Below are 14076 nucleotides of genomic sequence, written 5' to 3'. Positions count from 1 at the left end.
CACTTTGACCCCGAGGAAAACACGAGACGGAGAGCACAACCCCCTGTGCAGAGCTGCAAGTCAGCAAGCCTGTTACAGCAGCCAAGCGCCGGGATTCCAGTTAAGAGAAGTATGCAGATAAAATGCTTTCTCCATAGAGCTGACCTAGTTCTCTTATCAGTGCAACAGAGCCAACAAGGAGGTATCAATCTGTTCAGAGCTGCTACCCCAATTTGCTGAATTCTTCTGCTCTCTTGAAGGTTACGTGCAAGCTTCTTCCAGACCATACTCCTGAGACACATCGCAAGCTTTTTTTTTTTTATATAACCTGGTTTTGGGCAAAAGCTTAGTGGTTGTGAATGGAGAAAGGGCTCTTCCCCACCACAGCTTCATTAATTTCTCACCAAATCCCCACCAGGTCCCACCTTCCCCAGCTAAGGCACAAGCACTTTTTTTCTAAAATGACAGAGTGCTAACAGCAGAACGCAACTGTGTTTTCTCCTACAACTTGAAGCAATGAAACGTGCCCAAATGAAATAAACGGCAAACACAAGGTCTTTCTATGTGTGCAACAGAGGAGCTCACCGGTAGCCACTAGACCCGAAACTCAACTACGGATACAGGATGTAGTCTGTCCTCTTCAGTGGTGAACTTAAGCTAGAAGCCAAGGAGAGAGCAGCACCCAGGTGCTGGGAGCCTAAAGCAGAGAAAGAATAACACCTGCAGGATTTCCCATTCTGCACAAGTCAAGAAGAGGTGCAGACATGAAGGTAATTTGATTAACAGAGTCTTTTCTAAGGTAAGCACTTTTCCTGTTAAACTCCAGTGGCTTTAAGACATTATTGGAAACAGTACCCTGCTGCTCCTTGCTTACAATTAATTGGATCATTCCTTAAAAAAATGACAAGAAGATTTATCCAAAGGCGAAATCTCCAAAGGACTTGATAAACTGTTTTCTATTCCTCCTCAATTACAATATGCCACGGTATCTACGGGAAGAAACTATAAATGTTACAGATGTTTTAAGGAGATAAACGGTCTTGGAGATAAAAGGTCCTAGTTCTTCAAGAGCACTGCAGCACTACAGCCTGAGAACCACCACCAGGAAACCAAGACCTGCAGAAAGCCTTCCGCTATAAACATGAAGTTAGCCGGGACACAAATTCCTCGCAACTTAGAAATAAAGCAGAAACAACAGATCAGCACAACCGAGGCTCACAAACAGACCAGCCAAGTGTGAGTCAGACTGACCAAGCGAGGATGCAGCATTCTCCAGATGGCCCTGCCTGACCACAAATGCTCCGCTGGTCTGCTGGATGGAGCGCAACACCCAGACCTGCCTCTGAGAAGACAGCGCTGCCTTGGGGGACGTGATCAGCGAGGAGCAGGACGGCCAGGCGTAATGGCAGCACCTCTTGGACCAGCGCTGCAGCCATACACCTCTGTTGTGGTGTCTGAAGTTTGTTTCCAGCCCTGTAACGAACGGCAGACGTGATGGGCCAGAGAGGTGGACAATGTCACGGATAGACTGCAGTTACAGCACAGACCAGCGTGGCCCATCAGGCTGCCGTTCTGAATGGAAACACTCCACTCTAAAAAGCAGTAATGGGCTTGGTTAGCACAGCCTAAGAAACACCTTCATCCAAACGCCAGCTAAACTGGAGCCCAATTTAGCGACTTTCACTTCCCAAGCTACTCAACAGCACCCATCCAAGAGGTGAGGCGCTCACGTTGAGCTTTTGATGTCCTCGAAATAAAACCAACAACGGTTAATTGTCAAAGACAATATCCTCAGCACAGAAGAACGCAGAAGGTTCAGACCGGACAACGCAAACGCGTTTCAGATTTTAATGCTGCACAAATAAGCTGCAAAATGAATCTCAATTCTCACAGTTGGAACTGGCCTGTATTTCTCCAGATTTCCATTTGCTGTCCTGCCAGCTCTTCTGGCCAAGCAGCCTATAATTCAAAGAGTACCATTGTCATTCTGTCCTGTTTCCGTAACATGCAATTTGAAATCAGGGCTGGGGGAGGGAGGAAGGGACTAGAGGAGGCTAAAACTCAAATCCAGATAGTTCAATCTGCTAACTTGATTTTAAATCCCTATCTTGTGGTACCAATTACAGCCCCTCAAATATCTGTTTTAGCAAAGGGTTCCAAGTTCAAGCACATTTCCTCTGTCCTACAGACGTTCTTTGTCGCTGATCCATTTCAGGCCAAGGCTGCTGTCCTTTGCTGTGGCAGAGCCCCGGCTGCTGCACGCCATAGCCGAGAGGGCAGCAACCTGGGCGAGCTGGTGTCAAACCAGGAGTGCAGCACGGAGCACCTTTCTCACCTCTCCAGGCAGGCAAGAAAAAAAGAAATTTACTTAGGAAAGTGTATTTAGTTTAGCAAGCGGCTTTAATAAACATCACTGCTACGCTACAAAGAAAGATTTCAGATGCAAGAAGGAAAAACATCTTCCTACGCCCACAGGCTCCCTGTGCCAAGGACGAGGGACGTAGCTGCTGTCCCCGACACCCCCAGCACTCCCACGGCAGCTCTCTGCCTACCTGACGGGGAGAATCACACCCTGATACCTGCCAGGCAAAGGCTGATTTCTTGGGGAAGGGACCTGCAGCTGGCTGCTCTCAGCTGGGGAACCTGTTTTCAGTAAGAGGCACGAAGAATTACAGCCTGCGTCTAATGACCTTTAAGCTTTACTTACCTGTCAGCTTGACAGTCGTGTCACTGCACGTGCAACCCACACTTCCAGCCCTTGGAGAGTCCCCTGTGGCATTTACAGCAGTTCTGGAGGAGACCAGCCAAAGCAAGAGGCAGTATTACGCTGAGATAAGCCCCAGCTGGTTTTTATGTGATCTTTCATAGTGCTTAAGAATTCCCCATGTAGACCAGATCAATGATGCAAGCACTACATATAAAGAGCACAAAGATAACCTTTACCCCCAAAGAAACATCGGGGAGCAAAAGGAAGTGCATGGAGGTAACATCCCTGCATCCAAGGCATGGCGAAACAGGAGGCCACACCAGGGTAGCCCCCTTTAAACCACAGCACCTTAAGACACCATGCAGAACTTTAACAAACTGCTGCAGAAAGCAGCAGCGGCCAGGAAAAAGATGCTGGAAGGCACGACGACACTCAGCTAGAAGTGTTTTGTGCCCACACTTCATGCTGTGCTAAAGCAGAAGTATATATCGCTGAAGTACGTCTGGCAACTCATTTTTGTCTAAGCCGGCTCAAGGTTTTTTTCCCTGCCTCGCAAACCGATCTCAGCAGATCCAAAAATGAAAATAAACCTTAAAGAAAAATATTCACCGAGAACTCAAAAAAATTTGATCCACCTCCTGTTTTGCACAAGATAGCTTTGTGCCTATTTACTCCATCCTCCACCACACAGTATAATTAATGTAAGTACTGCAGTAAGGAATTAACAGTTGGAAATCTAAGTGTAAGGATGGCCATTTATGCACACACACATCCCACTATGTGTGCTGGTGCAAATATACGAACCACCTTCGTTATATGGTGGAAGTATTCCCAGCCTAGGACCTACAAGACCCCGAGTGAAATGCTTAACCTCATATTTCCGATCGGGAAACAAGGATATCAATCTGTTTCACACGGGTAACTGCAAGAAACAACTGTAACGCTGCCTGGCCGCTGTATGATGAAAAATGTCAAGTGAATGCCAAGCATATACCCCCAAATCGTTTGGGTTCCAGCATGGCTATCAAACCGTGAGGTTTTTAAGTATTTAAAGTGAAAGGAGGGGAAAAAAAAAAAAAGCAATTTCAAGAGGTAATACTAGCACTGAGCTGAGTCCCTCACCGTGGAGCCTTTGCTGATGACTATCTTCCATATCAAGTGATCATCTGCCCAGCACTGCCAGTTTGCCTGGCTCCCAAGGGACAGAGTGCTTACTATGGCTTGAATTTGTTACTGCCTGCTAATCCCTGGTGGTGCTAATTATACCCATTATCAGTTTGTCTGACTGTGCCTGACGCACGTCCAATATCCAAATCTGCAGTACTGGAGGATGCCGAGTCCCTATCAGATTTGCACGGGAAGGGGACACTTCAAAGTGCGATGTTTCAATACCGCAGGTTTATACATTTATGCGAGATAAACAATGGATTTTCAAGGACCCCAGAACACAGTCTCTATGGCAACTATATGCAGACTACAGGGATGGAGGGGGAGGGAAGGGAAGTTCCTACATTTCTAAATACTTCAACCAGAATGATTTTAAGTCCATTTTCCAGGGACTACTTTTACCAGGAACTGCAGGTGAGATGTATTGCCTAGGTTCATACGTAGAAAGTCTTAGTTTTAGACACACCACTCTCCTCTAGTTTTATGAAATCCGCTCAGGCATATTTGACAAGACTGCAGAAATGGTTGCCTTAATATTCGGCTAAGAACAATTGTACGTCGATTACATATATGCTTGTACACCCATAGATTACAGACAAAGATGCTATGGCCAGCCAAGATTTGGAGAGCCACAAGGAAACCGTGGCTAAAGGGAACACTTGGCCTTAAGCGCAGCTCAGCAATGCTCCAGACGAAAGCCGCGAGCTCATCCCAGCGCGCCTGACCGCAGCAGGCCAAACCTTAATCACTTTAAGTCAGATCCCACTGCTGTTTTATTTCCATTGCTTTTTCAAATCAAATTATTAAAAGGGAAAACAAGAAAAACCTAATTATGATGGATCGAGAGGCCCAGCTTAATGTTGAACAGAGTCACTATAACGGATCCAACCGCATGCAGCTTCTCCCACCGAGAGCCAGACCTCAACAGGCTCATTACATGCTTATAGCAAAAACCATATTATGTATCATTTATTGTTATCATCAACAAAACTGGGATAAGACAAAGCAAATAACGCTGAAGATGCAAAGTGATGATGTTGAAGAAATGCTATTGTCTTGTCTCCAATGCTGGTGATTCTACCTTTGTACCTAACTCATTAACGAAGAAGAAAAGCAGAGAGGAAAAATGGACAAAGAGCCCATGTTTTACTTTGTCACCTCTAAACCGAGGAGACCTCTTCTATCGACTGGCACCGTGAGAGCACCAGCAGGCCACCAGCCTTCGAAAGAACAACATGGGGTTTTTTTCCCCTTAGGAGGCAGTAGCAGATACCATTTTCTTTATTTCTCTGTCAAGCTCCTTGCCGGTTCCTGACCTTCGGGGCGGAACTTTAAAGCTTTTATGGTACCCCGTCACAAAAGCCTCCTCCATTTCAGGAGCACTTTGTGACTTTTTACGAAGATGTCTGCTGTAAAGAGATTGCATCTCTCTTACTGGCATGACGAACTGCATGGGAGAGGTGTAAAGTAAAATTACCTATTTGAAGGAGTGTGCAACAGTGCCCAAACAGTCACCTTCTGTTTTATAACTACACCATTACCACCACTCACATCCAGCCATTAAATCTGATCAGATTTGTATTCACTACAGGCACATACACAACTAATGGTTGGTAATACAACTAATGGCTGGTATATTCCATTAGGAACCTCTCCAGACATTTTGTTCCTCTGAGGACCATCAGCGCCAGACTCGGCATCAGAGAATCCTCCAGCACAAAGCCAGAGCTGCCGGTGGGACCCCTCGGGCTCGTCACTGCTATGCCGAGAAGCCACACGATTCTAGTGTCACCTGGTATTTTACCCGCCTGACGCTGTCATCTAAAAAACACATATAAAGTCAACTACTGAATAATTATAACCTCAAAAAGAAACAATTCCTTTTTAGTAGAGTTACTCACATGAGGAAAAACAGAACAAAGCAATCCTATTAGCAAATATAAAGAAAAGGCTCAGTAATCAATTCCCAACTATACTGGCATGTTCAACACATTTGGAATAATCAACTTTCACCGCTAGCTTTCCTGAGTCACTTCGGCTAACCGAAACCTTTCTGCTTTAGCTTTGACGTGACGTTCATCCCAGCAATGCCACCACCACCTGCATTCGTGCATATCGTGACAAAAAAATACCAGTTCACATCCTGTCAGCCTAAAGCTACCGACAATCTGACTTTTCACATGCGGCTACACAACCAGCGTGACTGTAAACTAAAGCTGTAAGCAGTTTCTAATCAGATTAATTTCAAAGTTAACAACCAGAATATAAGCAGACCAAAAATAATAGGTGGGGGAGACTACAGGGAAAGAGCTCAGAGAGAACACAGAGATTTTAACTCCTGTTCGTATGCCCTGTAAACGCTTAAACTGGGGCACTTCAAATCCTCAGCGAGTTTCTGTTCCAACGCATCCTTAGAGAAGGACTGAGATTATCACAAAAGCCTCAGTAAAACAAAATCAAAACAAACAAACCCACACTTTAAAAGTCAAGTGAAAATGTGCCTGTGAGTTTGCCTAAAAGGACATTCCTAGCCCTGGGAGTGGTGCGCTGATGACCTCACCAAGCTGCGAACTCAGGCCAGGAAGTGTTTTGCTCGTGTCTTGAAAATAGGAAGCTGGCATCCAAGTTATACTCCTCGGAATCGATAATCAAATTAAAAGCCATAACATAAATTCTCTTACGGTCAAAACGCAACGCTGTGCTATAATGAGCCATTTTATGCAGCCGTCATTAAAGTCTAATATTAATCTTGAGCATGATGCATGGAATGGTTACTGAGGGCAGATCTCTCGGCATCCTTTGCTGCATCACTCAGGAAAGCTGATATTTTACCCTTCTGTGCATTCCTTCTCATTGCCGTTACACTGAATCTCTGCCTTTTGCTTGGAGTGAATCCCAGAAGTGACAGATGCAATAAGCATGAAGATTTAACTTGAAAAAATCCAATGATGTTTGAAAAGGCTGCTCACTCGAAGATAGAGCAATGCCAACAGAGAACATTAAGGGAGACACACAAATGCTGATTAAAGCAATCTGTATAAAAGGCTACAAGTGACCACTGAAAAATTACTATTATGAAGCACTATATTAAAACAAACACAAAGCAAATGCTCCCTGACATGTACCTGAGTGTCAGGTCTTACTATGACTACTGAAAATACTTAAAAAATATATATACAAAACAAACATGCATTGACTTTATCACAACAGTATTTGATCTTCTACCTTTGTGTACACAGTCTTTAGCAAACACGAATACTAGCTGCAATAAAACGTCTCGGTGAGCGCACAGCCATCTGTTTTTCCCCTTGAGCAGAAAAGATGATTCAATGCTTGTTATTCAAGTGAAAATCGAATATACCCTCTCCTGCCTCACGCAACAAGATACCCGCTGTTTTCTCTAGCCGTCGCACATTCAGCACATACGAACACGCTTCTTACAGGACGGGCTGTGCCAGTTCACACCATTTTCCCACACTTCCAGCAGGCACTGAGCATCTCTCCTGCATGGGCTTATGAAGGAGAGTGCCAGGTAATTCAGATACAGCCTGGCCTAAAATTAAACCAGAATCGGTATCAGCAAGCCGAAAAACCAGCCGCAGCCTAGTAGATTCAAAAATGTCACTCTTTCATTTTGCTACCATCCTTGGTCCTGCTTATACTAATCCACATGCACATCTGCATGAATAGGCTGAATAGACGCGCTCAAACAAACATGTACACGACTAAAACTACAGCTATTAAAAAACCCACAACACTAATGCATATCACTTATCTTTAACAATAAAACTGCATCAATCAGTTTTACTTTTGTTTCCAGTCAGCTTTCAGCCCCCCCCCTTTTTTTTTTTAAAAAAAAAAAACAACCCTGTCTCCTGTGCAGTCACAGCATCACATTGTCTAGTCTGGGGTGCTACCGCTGAACGTTTGTGCGGTTGCGTGTCAGACGCCTTTCCGTGTATCGTGAGTGGAGAAGCACGGATAAGTACTAACCTTTAAATTCTGGCCTTTGACATATCGCCATTAAAACAATGTGGCTTTCTGCATAGAAAAACAAAGCCCAGGAGCATCTCGTACAACCCACGACTTTACGCATCCCCCAAACACACTCGGAAGGGACATTAACAAGGTGACATGAACCCGCTCAACACCAGCGTAAAGGAAAAATAAAAATAAAAATAAACCCTCTGGTCATCTTTTGTCCTCTGCAACGTTACAGGGTGGCAGCGGGGACGCGGCACTCCGGGGGCGACACGCACACGCCGCTGCCATCCAGCTGCTGCTGCATCGCCATGAAAATAAAAGGGAAAAAGGAAAAACAAAACAAAAGCACAAGAAAAGAAAAAAACCAACCAAACAAAAACAAAACCAAAAAAAAAAAAACCAAAAGGAAAAAAACCCCAAACCTGCCGAACAAAAGGAAAAACACCCCCTCGTTTTCTCCTCGCAGAAAGCAGCCGGGGCTGGCAGCCCGCATCAGGTGTGCGGGGGCTGCCCGAGGAAAGCCCGGCCCCGCCTGGGGCATGCCCTGCCGGCAACCTGCGAGCCCCGGCCGGATGCCGGAACCCGCGGCGACCCCGGGGCCGCTCCGCTACCTAATAAGGCGGAGAGCTGGGGAGAAGCCCCGGGCTGAGCGCGGCTCCCAACGGCCGGGGCGGGGAGGGCGCTTCCTCCCGCAGGCCCGGGCGCTGACAGCGGGCCGCCGTCGCAGGAAGGGCTCGGCGGCGGCGGCCCGGCCCCGCGCAGGAAGAGCCCGCCCGGCCGGACCCCCGCCCGCCCTGCCCAGCCCAGCCCTTGCCCGGCGCCCGCCGCCGCCCTCCCGCGGGCACCGCCACCTCCCCGCGGCGGGCCGGCCGCCCGCCCTACCCTCCCGCCCCGCCGAGCTGCCACCCCTTCCCGCTGCCGCCCCGCTGCCCCGGTTCTCCTCCGCACCGCGATCCCGAGCCGCCTCCCCGCGTCCGCTCCTCAGCCCGGCGGAGCCGCTCCGCCGCCGCCCGCCTGACTGACTGACTGACTGACTGACCGCCGCGCGGCGGGGGCGGGCGGTGCCAGCGCCAGGCCACGCCCACGTGAGGCCACGCCCACTTTAAAACCACGCCCCCTGCAGAGACCTCCCGCCGCCTGCGCGCTCCCCTCCCGCCTCGCTCGGCAGGAGGGCGGGGCGGAGAGGTGAGTGGCGGCCCCTCTGGCCAATGGCGGCGCGGCGCTCGCCGCCGCGCCTTGTCGCGCGCTGCCTCGCTTCCGCGCCCCTCCTCCCCGCCGCCGGCTGGTGTGGGCAGCGATGGCGGCCGCGCCGCGGCGGCGGTGGGGCGAGACCCTGCCTGAAGGGGACCGTCCCCTCGCCCCTTCACGGCCCTGGCAGCCCGGTTGCCTTCAGACGCGCAGCCGCTTGCCGCGTCGGCGCTCCCTGCCGCTCCCCAGCCTGCCTTAGGCCCCCTCCCTCACAGGCCCAGCCGCGGCTCTGGCCTCCTCCCTCACAGGCCCAGCCGCGGCTCCCTGCTGGCACGCCACCCTCCTCCTCTGCCTGAGGTACCCAGGGTGCCAGCAAAGGTGGGGACGCACCGGCAAAAAGGACAGGGTGGGCTTGGGCCGCTATGGCAACGAACCCCAAAATTCCAAGCGCTGGTATTTGAGGCACAAGCCTGCGGATGTGGCTCCCTCTGCGAGGCCTGGGCCAAGCAGGGCACAGCTAGAGCCTGCCAGCGGCAAAAAGCAAGGGAACCAACAGTTCTGCAAGAAAAACAACTGCGTCGCCGCATTTTGTCAGGCTGACTTGCTGGGGCCAGTAGCTGCCATGGAAAACGGCACTGCCAGCAAGACGGGGACAAAAGGAGAGCTTAAGCCCCTGCTAAAAATCACACTTTAATGAGAAGCACAGGGCAGTAGCTTGAAGGCTAAGATTCTCCCCGTTGCACTAAAAGTAAAGCCACTTGTGGCGGTGCTGGCTTATGTGTTTGTAAAGAGGGGGGGTTTATCTGCTGTTGGATGAAAGAGGCTAACGGTTATTAATATAGTACACAGTAAACACTAAGAAGGTGAGTACCTGTGCAGCAAACACCCCAAGGCACAGAGTAATACCAGTCCCAGAGCCTGCGTGTTTCTGTTCCTCCAGGGAACTTGAAGAGCAGACGAATGATGCTAGATCAGTGCCCACGTTGCACAGTGTTTACCATACATGGCCAAAACCAAAAGCTAGTCTAACTTCCTTATATGTTTTGGCCAATACTTGCAAATTCATTTGCATGTGGTTAGGTGCTTAAGGGGCCTAATTTTTCAGGGGAGCAACAAACCTGTAACTCCCTTTGTAATCCTTCAGAATTTGGAGAAATATGTGTGTTGGGATGAGCTCAACTGAGAACCCTCCTCTTCCCGCATGAAACTGCTGCAGGACTGTGAGCTACCCCCTGGTAAGCCATAGCTGGGTGTTAAAACATGCAGAAAACCTCACAGAGATAAATTAGTTATGGTCTTGCTGGTTAACTGATTACGACTGATGGAAACATCAGATGCCACAGTAGCTACAAATTAAACAAGCAAATGTTCTCCAACATTTGTTAAACTTTGACACTAGCCACTGATTCAGTAAGCAGAAAAGTCTCTTTTACATACGGAGCAATACCTTGATAAAAATATTATACACCCAAAGGTTAGAGTTGCAAGCCAGCATCCCTGCCCCGCACTGCCCGCGGCACCAATTACCGTGAAATTAATACCTTCCTTCTGAAAGCCAGCCCAGCACACTTACTCTCCACCCTCCTCCCTCAAACAATCTCTTTAAAGCTAAAAAAGAAGAAAACAAAAGTAGTTTGGCAGCCTCGGAGCAGACCTGCAGGTAATCTGTAGTTTAGTGGGTTTAGATTGTGATTCATATTTTCCACGTAGGTACGTGGCTTGCTGAAGGTCACACAATGAGTCAGTGATAGAGCCGAGTGTCTTGACTGCCAGTCCCACGGCCATTAATTTATTAGGAGTCTCGAACCTGTGCATGTGGGTTAAAACTTCATAAAAAAATGATACTTAAAAATATTACGTATATGTATCTAGCTCAAAAGAGTGTGCAAGCTTGAAATGATATTTTAAGCACGTAGCAGGCTTTATCCTGGACTGAAAAGTACTTTATCCAGGACTGAAAAAACAGCGAAGGCAGCAGTACCCAGCCCTACCCAAAAGCTTGGAAAAACCAAGGAAGTTTTTTGGCATCCATCTGAAAAAAAAAAGAGAGGGATGCACGGAGGACACAAAGTGAAATTGGTCCTGAGAAATGTGATTGAAACCTCGCCCTCTCCATGACTGCCACCCGAACGGGTGGTTCCTGGTTGCCGTTGTCACTGCAGGGGTGGCCACTCCTGCGGCACAGCCTGCTCGACGCGGCCTTGGGAGAGTCACTAAGGATGGGCTCAGAAGGAAACAACACCTGTTGAATTTTCGCTAGTGCTTCCTTAAATGTCTGGATGGAAACGCTCCAAAGATCACTCAGATCCTGACCTGGTTTAACGAGCCATTTAGATCGTGACAGCTCACCCTACGAGGTGATGAAGAAATGACACGCGTTTCAGGCTGAAATCTTCAACAACAGAAGGAACGGCTGAGGTTTTACACATGCTCTTTGGTTCCGCCGTAAACACTAATCTTCATCACTTCAGCTGAATAAAATCATTCTAACAAACAGTACTTAAATTATAGCCAGAGCGATGTAAGCTTAACAGCTTGTCAAAATATGTCACAAATTCTAATTTTTTTAAAGGCAAATATCCCATTACCAAATTCTTGCAGCTACAAGGAACCACACAACAAAGTTTGTCCTTCCATTTTATCAGTACCAACACCCCTGATTATTAAGCTTTGCAGAAAAGATTCAGAATGTATTCAAAAGTATTATTTCGCTAGTTTTGCCCATCCCACATATTTCACCGTCCGCTGCATCGGGGCGCGACTGCTGCAAACAGCCTATCTCACAGCCTTTATACGGAAACAGCGCCGTGTCTACAGACTCCACCTCTCAAACTTAAGTCAGCGGCTAAATTTAGCTTCCTTGCAAATATGCATCAATTCCATCGCTGCAATAAATCACGCCAGTTTGTTCCTACGGTGATCTTGACATGCCTTATAAGCAATGCCTTCAGTTTGCCCCCAGCCTCCTCTGCCAGTGCGGTGTTATTAGTTAAAAAAGGTGAAGACAGACAAAAACACCTCTTTCTAGGAGAAATTTTGGCGGTTTTGGCCTTCAGCTGATATCATGCAATTTGGTTTGGAGTCTCTGAGCAATACTTAGCCGGACGGCAAACCCAGTCATTCAGAACCACTAAAGTCACTTGAGGGATGAATTTGTCTCAAACATTTCAATTTCCTTAAATCCTCATCGCTAAATATATTCTGAATGAAGGAAAACAGCTTACAGAGGGTTTAGAGAGATCAGCAATTTAAACTCCTATTATTTTGCAGCTTAACATCTAAGTCACGCCAGTGACTTAGCCGGACATGACAGTTTGTGTTTCAAACCTCAGCTTTGCAGATACCCAAGTTGAACAACTTTTGAAGGACGTTTGTGTCCTCTATCTATCTATCTATCTATCTATCTATCTATCTATCTATCTATCTATCATCTATCTATCTATCTATCTATCTATCTATCTATCTATCTATCATCTATCTATCATCTATCTATCTATCTATCTATCTATCTATCTATCTATCTATCTATCATCTATCTATCTATCTATCTATCTATCTATCTATCTATCTATCTATCTATCTATTTCTTGAAGCCTTTTGATTTCTTATTATATTTAAATAACTTTACAGGAAGCACTAGGTTCTCCCACCTGAAAGTTGCGTGTTTTTATGTTTCATCTTCTATGGCTCCCGTGATTTAGATTTAGGGCAGATTCAGCAGCGCTGAGAAGAGCTGCTCCCCTTGAAATCGGTGATGTGATCGTACACTTCACTTAACATTACTGGAATGCGCTGGGGTTTTTATGCAGGGAAATCTGAACCGAGTGCAATGGAAAAAAATAACCCAAGCCCTTTTCTGTGCGTGGAATAGCATTGGATTTACTCTTTCTGCCTTGTTTTCTCAATGTCTGCTGGGCACGCATCGAACGGCGAGGGTAGCTTTATTACACTGCTTACGAGCCTGGTTTTTAAGGGGCATTTCACTGATCGTCAAACGTTGAGCAGCTGCCAAGACAAAATTGTACTAACAGCCACCACGTAACAGCTCTTGATTACAGCTAATCAATTCTGTCTCCTGGAAGGGATTACGTGTTCCGCCCAGGGAGGTGTTGCCCTGTGCCGATCTGTTCCCCGCATCCAGCAAAGAGTCTGTCTGGAGAGAGAGAGAACAAAATCCATTTGGTTTGGCCTTATTCAATCCTCGGCCAGAAAGGGGAGCTGTAGAATTATGGAATGAAGATAAGGAGAGAAAATATGTTCCATCAGATTTTTCAAACAACAGCCAGGAAGGGAGAAGCGTGTGAGAGTGTGTCGGAGCATGTGGACGAGGAAGAAAGAGGAGGATGTGAATTAAAGCAGGGGGTTAGGAGTCAGCAGCCCTTGGTTTTATTCCCAGCCCTGCGTGACATCGAGGGGGTCCCTGCGCTATTTCCAGACCCAGTGAATTGGGTTTCAGATCGCAGCCCCCCCTCTCCCCAAAGGGTAATGAAAACCCACGGCGGTGAGCGGGCGCTTGCATCGACACCATTTGTGTGCTGCTTGGTGAGGATGGGAGTGCCGGAGATGGACAAGGAATAGTAAGTGAACATTAGGTCAGGATGGGGATTAATAATTTATGCTATTGTTATTAATGATTTAAAATACATTTCGTAAAGCACATCTCTCACTGCATATGCACACTCTCCTGCGTGTTATATGCAGGAGTACAGATGTCACACACCTCTCTACCAACCCCGCCATAGGAAGGGCACAGAGACACGCGCTGCCCCCCGTTTTTACAGTGAAAGGAAATCTCCAAATTCATTTTGAGCCAGTCTATTTCCTCATGTATTTCTCTTCTCCATCACTGTACAGGATTGGGAAATATATTTTTCTTTATTTCCCCCCCCCTCCCCCATTTTTGCCATAAAGGGGAGGTGGTCCCAATACCTAATTAAAATGTTGGGACGCCAAATAAAAACGAAGCAATTAGTTGCAACAGATGGGATTTTCTTTGTCGCTATCGCCACTACAGCAGATGATTAACTAGGGAGAGAGAGACAAGAAAGCAG

At 47.3% G+C, this 14076-nt stretch overlaps 1 protein-coding gene across 2 annotated transcripts in view; it reads right to left on the bottom strand.

Moving 5' to 3' along the window:
- CORO1C (coronin 1C) overlaps positions 1-14076 on the bottom strand; it is a 61081-nt gene that overhangs the window by 38941 nt on the left and 8064 nt on the right. The window contains exon 1 of one of the 2 annotated variants that reach the window (XM_054219338.1): positions 8786-8877. The exons of the other annotated variant lie outside the window; for it this stretch is intronic. The gene's annotated coding sequence lies outside the window, so the exon portion shown is untranslated. Of the gene's footprint in view, positions 1-8785; positions 8878-14076 lie in introns of those variants that run through there. 2 annotated transcript variants of the gene reach the window in all.

This window comes from Rissa tridactyla, chromosome 13, assembly GCF_028500815.1.
Source record: "Rissa tridactyla isolate bRisTri1 chromosome 13, bRisTri1.patW.cur.20221130, whole genome shotgun sequence".
Classification (NCBI taxonomy): Eukaryota; Metazoa; Chordata; class Aves; order Charadriiformes; family Laridae; genus Rissa; species Rissa tridactyla.
This window is presented reverse-complemented; position numbering and strand designations above follow the sequence as displayed.